Below are 17,945 nucleotides of genomic sequence, written 5' to 3' on the forward strand. Positions count from 1 at the left end.
TATTCAATTCACGTCGTTTTGGAGTTTCTTCATGTGAGGTGCCATGATATTTACGGCACCAAACTTTTCGAGAACACTACAACTATCCCAAGTACTTTAACAGAAGGTAATGTTCTGAAGCGCTTTTTCCTGCTCCGCACGCTTTCTGAATTTGATGGATTCTCCCCTTCACACACACTCTTTTCGCGATTAATCTTGGTGCTTTTGCAGCAGGCGCTTCACAATCGCTGAGTCAATATCATCGGAACCTATGTTGCCTATGATCGACTACCCGGATCAAGTCGGCGTCCTTGATACACATTTAGTTGGCCTCTTCTCACGCGTGTAAACCCGATTTCGCCCCTTCCTGTGCACTCCGTTCAGGTTAGAGCTAAAGAGAACTATTTTCTGGACGATGAAGCTTGAGGTACTTCTAGCCATCCCCACCATTACCATGGCCATGAAGCGCAGGGATCTACACGACGCTGCACCTATTGAATACTGTTATGAACCACTGAGTAAGTGTGGTGTTCTCAGTTCATATGTGGTGGGCTCGCTAAGATAGTATAGACGTACGCTAAGCAGAATGCTAAATATTTCTCCTCAAAAAAATTCTTCCTCTGCACACATATACCAAAATATAGACAGGTATGGAGATCGATACCCCGCACCTTCACAAAATGTAATTAGAGTGAGAGTATCTGAAATGAAATAAGGGAAGAAACGAAACGTATGTACACTGGTAATGGGCAGTACTTCTATCAATTTGGCGATAAACCCACAACGTGAGCTATATTGCAATCACGGTCTTCATCGCCTCGATGGAGCACACCTTCTTGTTGGTCACGGCGTGTCAAAATATTTCTAGTTGGCTCAGAAATAAGCACCATTTCGGTGCTACATTTCCGAATGGCGTCCCGCTAACTGAAGTGAGTTTGAGAGTTTTCCTATAGACATAACTTGTAGGTGACTATAGTAAAACTGCTGCTGCAGTAAGAGAAGTGCAATTACGGGCCTGAAAAATTTGCTATATTGCTTTATTTCAGTATGACGAAACTGAAGTGAACGACACGCAAGTCACAGTAAAAAATAGGGTTGCGCTAGTTCAACGAAATGATTTCCGAATGTTCTGCAGGCAAAGTGTTGTCATTAGCAGAAGATAACTTGTTGCTTAGCGGTGAAGAAAGTGTTTTATGCCTTAAAGAACGCATATATGCCTAAAGTTCATACTGCTATGCAACCGCTGCATATACAGTGACAGTGCTGCCAGCAGGTGTCTGTATAAGGCAACACACATAGCTTGCACATTTCGTTAGTGCTGTGTTGAACGGTGATGATGATAATGAGTTACAGTCTCAACCCTTTCTATGGGGTTGAATGATGTCGATCATCTGCTGATTATCTGAATGGCTTGGTGTTATGCTTGGAACGTTTTTACTCTTACGTAATGAAATGGTAAATTTGTTACGTAAACAGTTTGCAAGCTAGACGGCTGCATGGGGCCCTTTTTTCGGAGGAGTGTTAGCACTCGGAAGCTACCATGGTAATTATTTTACCGCCACGGAAAATGTCGGATTACATTGGGACTAGGGATCGCATTCATATTTGTGAAAGCCGTACGAGTTTATTGCGATGTCAATGACAGGCATACGATGTCTCTCACTAGCTATGTATTTTACATCGTTTTGACTCAACGTGCATAAGATCACTTTTTTGGTGTGTTGTCTAAAAGTCTTACACTTTTTAGCTCGGCTTGTACACTTTTTTTATCGTAACATAAACATGTTTTAGGCATTATACTTTCTCCATATGCTTATAAAATGTCCGCCGTTAGGTCCAAGTTTGAAACATATACACGCATTACTTTTTGTCACATGTATATTTTTATTTTCCTATTAGGCATGTTCTTGCCTAATAGGAAAATATTATTACCTATTAGGCATTTAGCAACAAATCTAACGTAGGCAACGGTGCTGTCCTTAAGCTACGAGATCATAATGGTAAAAACCACCCTTTTGATTATCACTCTTGCAAGCTACTCACACATAAATAAATCATAACACACAGATCTCAAATGCATCGCTATTGTTCACACAGTGGAGAAGTCGCACTAGTACCTTCATGGAAGACCAATGATTCTCCTTTCGTAACCCATCATGCTGTCTTACAATGACTCAAAAACGTCAAAATCTCTGGTGCTGGCTCTTTTAATGGTCTCTAAGGCGTCTAAATATGACGTCAGCAGTTGACATGAAAAGGCAGCGAGAACCTCGAATTCGACCCATTTTCTCAGAGCCCTTTTGTTCTCCTTTATACACAAGAAATTCAACCTTTCTAGGATGATTACCTTTGCTGCAAGCCCTCAACAAAAAACTGGGTCACTATCGTGAGGCGTGAAAAATTCACATCTCTACGTTCATCACTAGCTTTGACTGGGCCTTTTGCAGAAAGCACACTGCAGTTTGCACATGTTCGAGTAGAGGAAACTCTGGGCTTGTTGCACAACACTTGTAGCGGCCATAAATTATCACAGAAGTCTCGTCCTACGTCCGCCACTGTGGCATATGTCAGCGTTGCAAGCAGCCTAAAAGCAAAAGATTCGGATCACTCGATGCATTATCACCTGCAGAACAGCCCTTCAATTTTTCAGCAACGCACGCTAAGGATGGATTTTCTGGATACAGATCTACGAGGAAGTTTATTTACTTGGCCATCAACCACGCTATGTGGTAAGACTGGGCGTTTCCCCGAAAAAGAGAGAGAGATGGTATGAAGAAAGGCGGAAAGGTTAACCGGAAACAAGTATCTGGTTTGCTACCCTGCACTTGGGAAGGGTAAATGGGAGACCAAAAAAGTAAGGACAACAAAATGAGAGAGAGAGAGAAAGATAGCGGGAGGAACCGAAAACATACACACACTAGAATGTAACAATCGTTCCACGAGGCGGGTCGATCGCAGAAATTTCAAGAAGGCTTTTGTCGTTTATTGCTGTGAAGCTCTATCGCTCCTGCATTCCAAAATTAATTTTTCGGAAAGTGGCTCATTGTGAAGGCGTACAAACACTGGTGATAGCGACTGTCTGTGAGAGTTGTTCTAAGGACACTGACACAAAATATGTTTGATGGTTTTGTCAGGGCCGCGATAGTCACACGCAGCACTGTCTGGCCATCCAATGCGGCAAGCAAAGGAGTTCGTGAAACACACCCCAAGCCACATGCGGCAGAGAACGGTTTTCTGATATTTCAATAAACCAGATGAAATTATAAGTCATAGGTGATGATCCCAGTGGTGAAAACGGGAGTTGAGGAATCCGGACGTGTTTCATAGAGACCTGGCGACATCATGCGCGAACGTATCAATCCTTGCTGCTACGTCACTTCTTGATAGTAGAATGGGATCCATCATGCTATTTTCGAGAACGTTTTTTGCTGCATCGTCAGCACGCTCGTTATCACTGATTCCATGATGGCCTGGTAACCATTGAAAAGTTACAACATGACCTTTCTGTAGTACCTGTTGATACAGATGCTTGCTGTCAGTACCAACTGTTTATGAGTCGGTCGAGTCCACGATATTTTCGACGAAGAACTTGGCTACCTCGGATGCACTGCCTTTTGGCAGGGCTTTTGTGTCGGCGTAGCGGGTGAGGTTGTCGGTAGCTACAACGATCCACTTGTTTCCGAAAGCCGACGTCGGGAACGGCCCCAGTAGGTCCATACCAATCTTCTGGAAAGGTCGGCAAGGTGGATCAATTGGCTGCAGAAGTCCCGCTGGCCTTGTCGGCGGTGTCTTGCGTCGCAGACAGTCCCGACGGTGGCTGGCCTCCACTTATCTAAGGCGTGATTCGGGGGAGACGGGTAGGATGAAAAATTTTCTCTTTTTGTGAGCAAAAACATTGTGTACGTTGGCGACAGTTGCTTACCGAGGAGTCGACACAACAGCTTTATGTAACACTACCCACCGTGATGTTTTCCTGCCAGAAGCTGCTAAAGATATTTTGAAATCTGGCGCATTTCTTAGTCGCACAATGTCGCTCTTCGGCGACGGTGACGGCTCGCGTCTCGCGTCTCGTGCTGTCCCAAGAAGATACCCGCACAACTTTCACCCCCCTCACCCTGTCTCGCCTTGAGAGGCCGACGCAGGATGCGTCCGCTAGTAAAAAAACGACTGCTCACGCTCTGGATCGTGCGTTCCTAATTCAACTAAGGCCATCCTGGCTTTCATTTGACGTTGAAGGGAAGAATTCTCTTTCATCCAATAAAGACAAATAATAAAGACGAAATAAGAACAAATGAACATGGGCCGGGCACGCATCACGTAAAGAGGATAACCACGGGTCATTAGGGGAAATGACTAGATTCCCATAAAGGCAAACGCACGAGGGGAGACAGGAAGTTAGTAAAAATTTCGCAAGTATAACGTGGCACAAGAAAGCACAAGACGGGGGTAATACGCCCTTCATTGGAGAGGCTTCAGCCCAGCATTGAAAGTATTCATGCTGATGAGGTTGATGGAAAATTTAGCATTGCCAAACCACACCTAGTTGCGCAACATTCACGCGATACCCCCCACCCTCTACCCCTGCCACTCCATGATGCATTTACTTGAAATCTCCCTTTGAGAAGATGCGGGTGGCAATTTGTTTTCATTCTGTTGTGCGATAAAGAGCATTTGCGATGCATTACTTAAGTTCTCCCCCTGGGAATATGCGAGTGGCAATTTTTTTCATTGTGTTGTGCAAAAAAAGAGAATTTGCAGAAGACTTGCTACATGAACACAGTGGCCGCAGCTGATATGCACTTTGATTGATATCTGGGCTTTAACGTCCTAATAATGGGTCTCAAAGGCCATTATGGCGTCTCAAAGACCATTAGAGCGGCTACGTCTCAAACCACAACGCCTCAAAGGCCAATAAAGCGGCATACAGGAAGCCTTCATTGAATAAAGTTGTCAGTGCGTTGACCACGTGCATGCGGTTTTGTGTTCGTGTAGCCAACTATGTTCGCATGAAAATCACCTATGGTCTCACCACGCTTGGCGCTCTCTGAAACAAAAATTGGGACTGAGCCCAGCAATACTTTTTTTAAGTAACAAACCATTCCAGCCAAAATATGTGTGTCGTTAGCTACTTATTGCAACAGAAAAAATTGACAGGTCCCCGTACAGTGGGAATCGATGATATGCGAAGCACGAAGAAGGAAGGGCGATAGGTCACCTTTAAAATCAGCACAACATTATGAGGCAAAGGTAAATTATGCCGTAAATGACTTCCATGTCATCATTATTATGTTTGGACGTTTCATTTCTTTTCATCATTTATTAGCGTCACCTGATACTAACTGTGTTACATATGCAGCCGGCGAAATGGCCGCGAGCATGCTGTGAGCGTAGCATGTTGTCGTGTTTTACATGAAATTCACATTATGATTATCATATTGGACGTGTCATATACACTCATCGTCCGTTCACGTCACGTAATGCCAAATTTGGTACATGTGGAACTAGGGAAACGGCCATGAGGACCTCATGAGCATAGCAGGTAGTCATGTTTTAAATGAAACTCATGTAGACTTTTACATGAAACTCTGACATTTTTATTGCTTGGCTGCTCTAACGCCACATGCTTATGCATCTACGAATTTATTGATAAAGATCCGTAAGGAAACAATTTTTGTGCATTAACATTTAATAATGAAAAACTTCCCACCTTTCTAGCGATTCATTAACGGCAAAAGGCTTCGGGATGGTTCCCGTAGCAGGTCAAGATGCCTTTTAATAATAATGCAAACACAGTAGTATATATTGTCACGGGGTCGTGAAGTGGCTGAACAGAGGAGACTTCGTGTTAGGATTTAACTGTTTATTTGGGCGAACCTGTGCACGGTAAACGGAAAGTCCAATTACAGCAGCAGTCTTGCGCAGATAGCAGTCTCGGACTGATAGCGGCGAACGGAGCGTCGGCCTTCGATCGACAACTGACAAGCGGCGAAGCGTGTCGGCATGTATACTCTAGCCGTCGAATGTTCTAGCGTTATCGCTGGAGGTGGCGTAGGCAACAGAACAATCTGTACCGTTCGCACAGTGGGCGTGATCTTATCGAAATGATCTACTACAGTCCGGAACCTTCTTGAAAACTCCAGGCGCGGTTTGCGCTGAGAATCGTGTGGTGTTTTGGGACGATAACAGAAACTTGGGAAATGAAACGTGGCATTGCCCCCCTTTGAAAAAAGGCATCGTCCCGATGCTTTAACTAAAGATGAAGGTACGACAATAATGCAAGAAAGTACAATGAATAAATTACGATACAACAATAATACAAAAAACACTGTTTCAGTTTGTTAACGCGCATGAAACGGCTTGAGGCGCGCAACATGGACGACTTCAGGTCGCGATCGGCGTCGTTGAGAGTCGGCCCACTTGATTACAACCTCGTAATCAAGTGGGCCGAGACGTCGAACCACCCTGTACGGTCCGAAGTACCGTCGCAGAAGCTTTTAACTTAGTCCACGTCGGCGTATCGGCGTCCACACCCAAACACGTTCACCGGGCTGGTATTCCACGAAGCGTCGTCGAAGGTTGTAACAGTGGCTGTCGGTCGTCTCTTGATTCTTGATATGGAGACGCGCAAGTTGTCGGGCTTCTTCGGCGCGTTGAAGGTACTCGCTCACATCGAGGTTTTCTTCGTCGGTGACGTTGGGTAACATGGCATCGAGCTTCGTTGCCGGGCTCCTTCCGTAGACCAATTTATATGGAGATATCTGCGTCGTCTCCTGCACCGCCGTGTTGTATGCGAAGGTCACATATGGAAAAATGGCATCGCACGACTTGTGTTTGACATCGACGTACATTGACAGCATGTCGGCGATCGTATTGTTAAGCCGCTCGGTGAGGCCGTTGGTCTGTGGGTGGTACGCTGTCGTCCAGTGGTGGTTTGTTTGGCTGTATGCCAAGATCGCTTGACTTGAGTCGGCAGTGAATGCCGTTCCTCTGTCGGTGATAAGGACCTCCGGGGTGCCGTGACGTAGGACGATATTTTCGACGAAGAACTTGGCTACCTCGGATGCACTGCCTTTTGGCAGGGCTTTTGTGTCGGCGTAGCGGGTGAGGTTGTCGGTAGCTACAACGATCCACTTGTTTCCGAAAGCCGACGTCGGGAACGGCCCCAGTAGGTCCATACCAATCTTCTGGAAAGGTCGGCAAGGTGGATCAATTGGCTGCAGAAGTCCCGCTGGCCTTGTCGGCGGTGTCTTGCGTCGCAGACAGTCCCGACATGTCCTCACATAACGAGTGACGTCGGTGGTAAGACGTGCCCAGTAGTACCTTTCCTGTATCCTCGCGATCGTGCGAGAAACACCCAGGTGCCCTGCCGTCGGATCGTCGTGCAGGGCCTGCAGGAGTTCTGGTCGCAGAGCTGAAGGCACCACAAGGAGGTACTTAGCTCGAAGCGGTGAAAAGTTTTTCTTTTGTAGAAGACCGTTTCGTAGAAAGAACGACGCAAGTGCGCGCTTGAATACTTTTGGGACTTCGGCGGTCCTGCCTTCGAGGTATTCTATTAGGGCCTTAAGTTTTGGGTCGGCCCGCTGTCGTTCAGCGAAGTCGTCGGTAGTTATTGTTCCCAAGAAGTAGTCGTCATCCGGGTCGTCGGTTAGCGGTTGGTCGACAGGCGCATGAGAGAGACAGTCGGCATCGGAGTGTTTTTTGCCGGACTTGCAAATGACAGTAATGTCATATTCTTGAAGTCTCAGGCTCCATCGTGCGAGGCGACCTGAAGGGTCCTTCAAGGTGGCTAGCCAACACAAGGCGTGGTGGTCGCTCACAACTTTGAAGGGCCTGCCATAGAGGTAGGGGCGAAATTTCGACGTAGCCCATATGATGGCGAGGCACTCCTTTTCTGTTGTGGAATAATTTGCTTCTGCTTTGGTTAGCGATCGGCTGGCGTAACTAATAACCCTTTCAAGTCCGTCAGCCCTCTGCACAAGAACGGCGCCAAGACCTACAATGCTTGCGTCAGTATGTATTTCTGTCTCGGTGAATTCGTCGAAATGGGCAAGTAACGGAGGCGTTTGTAGGCGATGTTTGAGCTCCTGGAAAGTGTGTTCCTGCGGCATTTACCACTTGAACTCTACGTCGGCCTTGGTAAGGTTAGTGTGAGGATCGGCGATGCGAGCGAAGTTTTTACGAACCGCATATATTAGGCGCACAGGCCCAGAAATCGGCGCACGGCCTTTTTGTCAGTGGGCGGCGGGAAGTCGGCAATGGCGGCTGTTTTCCGTGGATCGGGACGAACTCCAGACTTGCTGATAACGTGCCCCAGACACAAGAGCTACTCATACGCAAATCTGCACTTTTCTGGCTTCAGTGTCAGTCCGGACGTTTTGATGGCTCTAAGTAGAGCTTCAAGGCGCCGAAGATGCTTGTCGAAACTCGAGGAAAACACGACGACGTCGTCCAAGTACACAAGGCAAGGCTGCCACTTCAATCCTGCCAGTACTGTATCCATAACGCGTTGAAAAGTGGCAGGCGCTGAGCAAACGCCGAAGGGCATCACCTTAACTCGAAGAGGCCGTCCGGTGTTATGAACACCGTCTTCTCTCGGTCTCTTTCGTCGACTTCGATTTGCCGATAGCCAGTCTTGAGGTCTATTGACGAAAAGTACCTGGCGTTATGGAGCCGATCAAGTGCGTCGTTTATTCGTTGGAGAGGATACACGTCCTTTCTTGTGATTTTTTTCAGGCGGCGATAATCGACGCAGAAACGTAGGGTCCCATCCTTTTTTTTCACTAACACCACGGGGGATGCCCATGTACTCTTGGACAGCTGGATAATGTCACCCCGCAGCATTTCATCAACTTGTCTCTTCATGGCCTCACGTTCTCGCGTCGAAACCTTGTACAGACTCTGACGGAGTGGTCGGGCATTTTCTTCGGTTATGATGCAATGTTTCGTGATTGGAGTCTGCCGAATTTTCGATGACGACGAAAAGCAATCTTCGTATTGCAGGAGCAGGGCCTTGAGCTGTTCTTGCTTATCGTTCGGAAGCCTGGGATTGACGTCGAAAGCTATGGGAGGGGCTTGGTTCCTCTGAGCAGGTTCCGCAGAATCGGCGAGGGCGAAAGCACTGGTGGCTTCGACAATTTCTTTGATGTATGCGACCGTTGTTTATTTGTTCACATGTTTGTACTCATTGCTGAAATTCGTGAGCATAACCGTTGCTTTGCCTCCCCACAGCTCTGCCATTCTCTTGCGCCGCAAATATTTCGGGTGACCAACAGATGCTGACTGCCTTCAACGACGCCTTCCAAGTCAGGTCATTTAGGAGTGTCGACTGAAATAATGACGCTTGAGCGAGGCAGAATGGTGACTTGTTCTTCCAGCACATTCAAGGCATGGTGTCCTGACGGCGTGCGTGGCGGTAGTGCTTCTTCTGTGGATAACGTTATCGACTTTGTTTTTAGATTGATGACAGCACCATGGAGGCATAAGAAGTCCATGCCGAGGATAACATCTCTTGAGCAACGCTGTAGGACTACGAAGTCTGTCGGACAAATACGGCCGTTAATGGTGACTCTCGCTGTGCAGATTCCTGCAGGCGTTACGAGATGACCTCTGGCTGTGCTGATTTCAGGGCCTTTCCAAGCTGTCCTAACTTTTTTTAACTTCGCGGCGAACGACCCACTGATGACAGAATAGTCGGCTCTAGTATCGACGAGAGCGGTCACACTGTGGCCGTCGATAAGAACGTCGAGGTCGCTAGTTCGCCGTCTCGTATTACAGTTAGGGTGTGGCGTCGGGTCACGGCTGCGTCGGTTTGTTCCGCTGCTTCTAGGTTGCGTCGTCAGGCCACCTTCGGTAAGTGAGCTTTCGCCGTCAGCGCTTTGCCTGGTTGGCGTTGCGTTCGGAAAGCTCCGTCACGGCATCGTCGTCGTCGGAGGATCTTCGGTAGTTCGTCGCACAGCAACCGCACCTCCACCGGTTGCTGCCCTTAGTTTCCCGGATACGGGCTCGGAGACCAGCCCCGCGTTGGATCAGAGTACTGCCGGGGGTGCGGTGACATGCGGCGGCTGGGCGACGGCGAACGGGAAGGACTTCGTGGTGTCCATTGAGTTCCTGCCAGGTAGTCGGCGATGTCACGTGGCCGATCTCCTGGCTGCGGACGCGGTGCATTGACGGCGAAGCCACGCAGTCCCATCTGTCGGTACTGGCAACGGCAGTATGTGTGCCCGGCCTCGCCGCAGTGGTAGCAGAGCGGGCTGTTGTCAGGTGCACGCCAAACGTCCATTTTGCGGGAACGGTAGAACGTCGGTTGGGGTGGTGGCGGCGATGGCGTCTGGCGACGGAAGTTCGACGGGGCGGCGTTTTGGCGTGGACGGAGAGGAGCGTTGTTGCAAACTGCAGTGGCGTAGCTCATAGTTTCTGGCTCGGGCAGCGGTGTTTGGGGAATTCGAAGCGATTGCCGGACTTCTTCTCGCACAATGTCGGCGATCGAATCCACTTGAGGCTGCGCCGAAGGCAACAGTTTGCGCAGCTCTTCCCGCACGATCGCTCAGATCGTTTCACGCAGGTCTTCGGAATCACTGGCTTGAGCAGCAGCGCATGCTGGAGTCATGTGTTGATTATACTGTCTGGTGCGCATGTCCAGGGTTTTTTTGATGGTGGTCGCCTCGGATACGAATTCTTGGACGGTGTTTGGTGGATTCCTCATTAGTCCCGCGAAGAGCTCCTGTTTTACCCCTCGCATGAGGAAACGTACTTTCTTCTCCTCAGGCATGTCTGGGTCAGTGTGACGGCATAGGCGGGTCATCTCCTCTGTGAAAACTCCAACCTTTTCATTTGGTAGCTGAACCCGGGTCTCTAGTAGAGCAGCGGCCCTCTCTATGCGAGCGACGCCCACGAACGTTTGCAGAAATGCGCCACAGAAGACATCCCACGTTCGGAACGTGGACTCCCGATTCTCTAGCCAGGTCCTTGCGGTGTCTTCCAGGTAGAAGTACACGCGACGGAGCTTTTCTTCGTTGTCCCAGTGGTTGAGGGCGGCCACACGGTCGTATGCTTCTAGCCAGGTTTCCGGGTCTTCAAACGATGACCTATGGAACGTTGGTGGTTCCCTGGGTTGATGAATGACGATCGCGGGCTGGGACGCTCCGGTTGTCATTGTCGCTGCAGTCAAGGTCATGGCCTTGGTCTTCCGCGCCTTGTCTTGTAGAAGGCCGTACTCCGGTGGGAGACCTTGCTGTCGGCGGCTCGTTCGCTGCTCTTGGTTGGCGTCGGTGTCGTCTCCGTGACGTGGGCTGGGTTCACGGCTTGACGGGGGCGTCCGGTACATGAACGAAGCAGCACCTCCACCAGATGTCACGGGGTCGTGACGTGGCCGAAGACAGGAGACTTTGCGTTGGAATTTTACTGTTTATATGGGCGAACCTGTGCCCAGTAAACGGAAAGTCCGATTAAAAATAGCAGTCTTGGACTGATAGCGGCGAACGGAGCGTCGGCCGTCGATCAACTACTGACAAGCGGCAAAGCGCGTCGGCATATATACTCTTGCCGTGGAATGTTCTAGCGTTATCGCTGGCGGTGGCGTAGATTCCAGAACAATCTGTACCGTTCGCACAGTGGGCGTGATCTTATCGAAATGATCTACTACAGTTCGGAACAATCTCGAAAACTGGAGGCGCGGTTTGCGCTGAGAATTGTGTGGTGTTTTGGGACGATAACAAAAACTTGGGAAATGGAACGTGGCAATATATAAAGCAGATCTTCCTTGAATAAAGCCACTAGGCAGATTTCACCCGTCCTCGTCTGTCTCTTCCAGCTCATGATGGTTTCTATGTCAAAGCACCAACTCGCCCCGCAATGAACTCTTTTGATGAGCGCAAGTTTAGCCGAAGGGTCCGTTTTGGCACTGAAAACTCTAATACATGCCCGATGAAACAGAGTCTACTGTGGCATATTAAGGCGTGGCCACATAGTGTGACCATTATTTAAGGAACATAATCATTAGCTGTCCAATGTCAAACAGGCTTTGTCACCGAAAGCATTTTAGTGCGCTTCTTGAAGTTTTCGGAACAGGACTCTCTCTGCAGCCAGCAGGTACAAATTCAGGCAATGAGTGAGGTCAGTAAGGTACGTACACAAATCGGCGAACTCATTGGTGTGTCGACGAGATTCAGATCGAACCTTCACTGTAAAAAAATGTACAAGCTAAAGGGTGAAAAACGAGTGTGCGCTATAAAAGAACCTGTATGAACAAATTTTTACACTCCTATTTTAAAGTTTGGGGTGTTCGGAAACAAGGCACCCTCCAAACACCCCGTTTACACTCTTATATCGCTGGTTTCATGAACAAGCGTACAATCGCACGATATTTTCGGGCAGTTTTGCCTATATTATGAGTATACTTTAACTATCCTGACACCAGCAATGCTCCTACTACTAGCTGCTTCCGGGTATAGTAATGAATCGAAGCAGGAAGTAAAGTAATGCGGCCGAAACGCAGTGTTCATTGATAAAGCGCGCAAATTACTAAGACAGAAGGCACTACAGGAGTGCCGCTTGTTCAATAGGAGAAGGCCCAATCCTCTTGTATCTGTTCCTCTCATCTGTGTCGCATGCGTGGTTAGTGAACACTAACAAAGTGCACTAACTTGCCTAAATGAAGGTAATGTTGGCCCAATGGTGTAGCCATGAGACACCTCCCCCCCCCCCGTCCCCCATAATATCGAAGCTTTTATTGCTGAAGGGAAAACGTTTACCGCCTTCAAAAAACCATCCCCGTTGACTAGCCATAACCCCTACATCAACGGGCCATGAGATCGCGTACAAAAATAAACTGTGACATGATGTGTTTTGACCTGGCACGTTTTACTTATTATTGTAGAGAAGATTTCTTTTCATATGTCCTTAAAAGTGCGTCGTGAAAATCAGGAACAGGACACCAATCAGAAAGAAAAATGCGGGAAAAAGATGTTTCGGCGACCTTAAAGGAGCACTGACATCAAATTTACTCAAGCCAAGATTTTTACGTCAGCTAGTAGCTAAAGACCCCGTAGCAGCGATTCGCAACCTAAAACGCAACTGAGGGATGAATAACTGTTACTTTTATTGATTTATATTACTGGAATCGAGAACTAATCAAAACGGCCTAAATCCCGTCATTTCTGGCGCTGGGAGCACCAGCAGTGGTTCTACCTCATGGTCACCTCCAAATCACGCCACAGCTGACCACTTCTACACAGAAAACAGTGACGTCAGGCTCAGCTGCTGCGCAAACATTTCGTCTGCTAGACGGACACATTGAGTCATGCCTTGCCACCTGCATTGCTGTCGTCGCCGTAGAAAGTGTCGACACGGGTTCGATACGACAGTCTGGAACTTGGAATCCCCGTGATTCACGACGTCGTGAAAAGTTTTTGCTTCGATTGACCTTTTTCAGACAGAACAGTGATTCCAAAATGGACGCCGTTCCAAGCAGCACTGCAGATGTGCGTGAGGATGCACGCTTCAGCCATGTTCGCTGGTGTGTCTCAGTTAGTTTTATGGGTGTGTTTTGGCGTGTTTTGGCTTGCAAAGCACTCAGGCATACGAAGGGGGTTCAATGCAATATAGCTATCGCGAATGAGCATTAGTGGAGAAATGGGATACCTTTCCTGCTTGTCAGGTTTTTTTTTGTGCCTCCAGATAGCTCTTGCTGTTAACACAGTATTACTATTTATACGTGGACGCAAAGTCTACAGAAAAACTAATAATCAATGATACCTGCATATTACTTGTTAGCGATGATATCTGTATACACGCTCTTCCACTTTTGATAGCTTGTGATTGTGTTGATGTGTAACACATACGTGATATGAAAAGACGCCCTCATTGCGCTTTTTCCGTGCTTCGAACTAGACGGCTGCAACTCACCTGCAACTCACAACGATTCCCCGACATACTGACCGACAGGCACACGCTTATTCATGCTCTTTTCTTTCGTCATTCTTTTAAAGGTGGTTTTTGTTTTGATAATTTGATGAAATCATTCAAACTGGTGGGATGAAGATCAGACGCGATGAGCCACGGCCGGACAGGACTGCACCTGTGTGCGCTAGCCCGGCCCTAGCCCGGCCATGGACGAGCGAGTGCGTTTCTGCACTTCGGCGCCAGTCGGTGCCACAATAAGAACACTCGGATCATATACGTTATCGCTACTAGGACATCGTCGCTTAAGATGGTATTTGTGGAATGTATCACAACGAACAGGTAGCACTAGTGTCGATGTCGCAGCGCAGTCTATTTTTCGTTTTTTCTTCTTAGCTTTTCTACGCTGTTTGACACCGAATTGAAATAACTTCCACGTGACGAATGATGTTCAAATTCGGCCAAGAAGACCAATTCATACCAAGCGATCAAATGATGGGCACATCTCGATCTTGAACATTGATATCGGCGCTCCTTTAACGCAGACTTGCTCACAATCACGGGAGCTTTGTTGACTAAATTGCGAACAAAGCTCTCCTCAGGAGAGCCGTAACGCATTTTCCGGTTTTTTCTCTCTCTCTTTATTGTGGATCCTCATCTTTTTTTATGTTACTTCCCTTGCAGACGTGCTTCCGTCAAAGCCTTGACTCTGTAGACAGAAAGAAATCAACAATGCTGGGATATTTTCAGCCGAAGTCTTGTTCCAAGGACTGCAAGCTAACTACAAATGTATTGTTACGACGTGAAGACAGAGGTGGTATTGAACAGGTTAATAAAGTAGAAGCAGGTCAGTCTTTTTATTTACCCTGTGCCAGAGCATTCCTTTCCTTCCTCGTTTTTGCTTTCTGAATAAAGGTGTGCAGACGCACGTATGCGCTGTCGTCTTCGTCTTCTCGCAACACACACGTGGTTATATGTTCTCATCGAATAGTGTGATGGCCGATGCTTGTAATTTTGTGTGGAGCAATGTCTTTCCCGAATCGAAAATGCCGATAAAATATCACCTGCATGACCAAAAAATGCTCAGTTCCTAAAGACCCATAGAGCTAAGCAAAAGTCATCAGCTTCGCAATTTTACCAGTCTTCACAACGTCAGGGCGTTGAAGGTGCACTATATTTTGCTCCTGAACACAAAAAAGACGTGCTCTGACTAGCAGCCCGTGCTGGCTGCACTGCGCCGTCACCATGTTCACTGCCATTTGAATAAACTGATAAAGAACGAGCATAACGCAACAGATCAATTCAGCAAAAAAAAGCGCTGCCCACGCAAGCTGGCGAAGGCAGGAGCTAGCGTTAAACCACATCTTGCTCGTGTACCGGTGTGCAAGTGTTACCGGCGCCATCAAGTCTCGTCGCCCAGGCAACCTCGGCTGCCCGGGATTGCTGCGCATGCACAGTGGGCGCTGAGCGCAAGAGAGAGAACGGTGTCTGACGTAGAGATGGGCAAAGTGGCTGCTCTGTACGGCTCCGCTCACTAAAGTCAACCGGCTCAGTTCAAAGGCTCACCGATTCAGCAGGGGTCGATTACTCCGTGTACTTCCCACAAAACTCCTTTATTATTGACGTCGGCGCTGGCTGTGCCATGTAACCCCTAATTTACAACCCTGTCGAGGGCAATTCAGAGTTGCAAAGTGCATCAAAAGCGACGCATATGCTATGTGCCGTCATGGTAAAACTTAAGCCAGGCGCGTCTTGGTATGACAAAACTATCATCATGTTGGTATGACAGTTATTGTGACGTAACTATCGTCATGTCATACCAACTAGGCCACACCGCCGCACTCCTACGTCTAGTCCACTAGCTCTCTCTCAGCCACCGTTTTTAACATTTCTTGCCATTAGTGCGGGCGCATTCTTTTTTTATGAGCCCACTCGCGCGTGCTGCGATATGCGCGACGCTTCTTTTGAATGCATTCGTTTGCTCGTACTACACCGTCTTAGGCACGTTTGAATTCACGCATTTGGCAACCATGTATTCAGTAATCCCTTTTGTCACGCGTGCATCTACCAGAAAACAAATTTATTTGCACGCAACGCAATATGCCTTTGGTATCTTTTTATTGTCCTCGTATCAGAAAATCAACCTTTTCATCAAACGTAGAGCGACACATCCATAACTGGTAAACAAATGAACAGGAGATTAGAATATAGATACTTGAAGGTATTAGCCGCAATGAACTGGGCCACAAAAAAGCAAACAGGACGAATCACTTTTTCAGTTTGCCTGTTTCTTTTTGTCGTCCTGTTCATTGCGCTTCATTTCTTCAACTGTATGCATCACCAACTGGCGCAAACTTCTACTCTTCTAAAGAACATACACATGTTCAATCTCACTGAAGACAAAAAAGAGCCCCGCCGCGGTGGTCTAGTCGCTAAGGTACTCGGCTGCTGACCCGCAGATCGCGGGTTCGAATCCCGGCTGCGGCGGCTGCATTTCCGATGGAGGCGGAAATGTTGTAGGCCCGTGTGCTCAGATTTGGGTGCACGTTAAAGAACCCCAGGTGGTCGAAATCTCCGGAGCCCTCCACTACGGCGTCTCTCATAATCATATAGTGGTTTTGGGACGTTAAACCCCACATATCAATCAACAAAAAAGAGAGAGATAAATAGAGGAGGAAAGGGAGGGAGGTTAATCAAGCTTGGCTCGATTGGTTACCCTTCACTTTGGAAGGGGGAAAGGGGAAATATTAGAAAGAAAAGAGATAGTAAAGAAGAGGAGTAAAAAAATAGGAATGAATATTCAGCTCGAGCCTACGCAACACGGTCTTAAACTATTCTTTCACAAGCGCTCGTGAAATCTGGTGGTCCTTAAGAAGTACAAGAAGGCTTTCATGACTTTGCACGTATGCGAAACCATCGGCCAAAGTCCTGGGATCTTCTTTTCTGAAAACAGCCGTGAATGCAGCTGACCGAGCTTGGCTTCCATAATACGTCGTTCGACTAGTATGCTGGGCAGTGGCATAGATTGTGCTGGAGCTTTTCTTCGTAGGAGCAGATGTTGCACGCCGAACTGCTCGCCATTCGAAGGAGACAAAAATACGCATTCGCAAATGCCACACCCTACGTCATGCGACGCAGTAAAGTTTCACTGCATCGTGGTAGCCCGGTTGGCAAACGAAGTTGCAAGTTTGGGTCGATTGAATACAGGCACGTGTTGGAGAAACCCGGCGTATTCCATTGTAGGAGATATATACGGCGAGCGAGTGATTTTTGTCGCCTTGCGGCGTCCGTTCTCAAGACTCGTATGGGCATACACAGGTCTTAGTCGCCAATCGAGCAGCTTCATCCACGTGGTTACTGCCGACTATTCCACAATCATTTAAATACAATATTTTGACCTTCTTTGTGCGCTTCGTGGTAGTCGTTCCTTATCTGATATACAGATTGTTCATGTAACCCGTGCTGCTTAACGAACCTTAGTGTCTGTAAGGCTGACCTTGAATCGCAAAAGATGGCACCTTGATTAGGTTGCTACCGAAGAATGTACTTGACTGCCCCTTGAAGCGCTGCGATCTCTGCTGCTGTCGACGTCGTGGTGAAAGAAAACATGTATTGAAGCAACACATTATCAGATGGAACAACCACTGCTGCTGTATAGCTGTTGAAATAAGTGGAGCCATCAGTATAAACATGATGCGGTTAAAGTACCTTTCGTTCAAATGACGCAAAGTCAATTTCTTCAGGGCTAGTGGTGACATGCGCGCCTTCTAAACAATTCTAGCAACGAATGAGCGCATGTTATGTTAGCGGAGACTCCATAACGCAGCTGCTGGACGCAAGTCTGAAGCCAGGCGGTAATATGTCCTGGTGTTTTGGCCCAATACCACAGAACGAAGAAAGGGGCCTCCGTGCTGTCAAACACGCTAAATATGTGAAGGAAGCCGTCATAAATGTTTCTAGCAAAAATAGTGGCTTACATAACAGTGGTATAAAGTTAGAACACTTGGGCACTTATAAAAAAAAATGTTTAGTCCGAGAAAAGTGCTCACGACCTCTTGACATGTGCGCAT

At 47.7% G+C, this 17,945-nt stretch overlaps 1 long non-coding RNA gene across 1 annotated transcript; it reads left to right on the top strand.

The window, feature by feature from the left end:
• Positions 1 to 316: 316 nt before the first annotated feature.
• On the top strand, positions 317 to 14,735 carry LOC142767833 (uncharacterized). Its single transcript, XR_012885132.1, has 2 exons — positions 317 to 497; positions 14,560 to 14,735. It is a non-coding gene; the product is annotated as an uncharacterized LOC142767833 (long non-coding RNA).
• The last annotated feature ends 3,210 nt before the right edge of the window (positions 14,736 to 17,945 follow it).

Source organism: Rhipicephalus microplus, chromosome 1 (genome assembly GCF_043290135.1).
Source record: "Rhipicephalus microplus isolate Deutch F79 chromosome 1, USDA_Rmic, whole genome shotgun sequence".
NCBI lineage: Eukaryota > Metazoa > Arthropoda > Arachnida > Ixodida > Ixodidae > Rhipicephalus > Rhipicephalus microplus.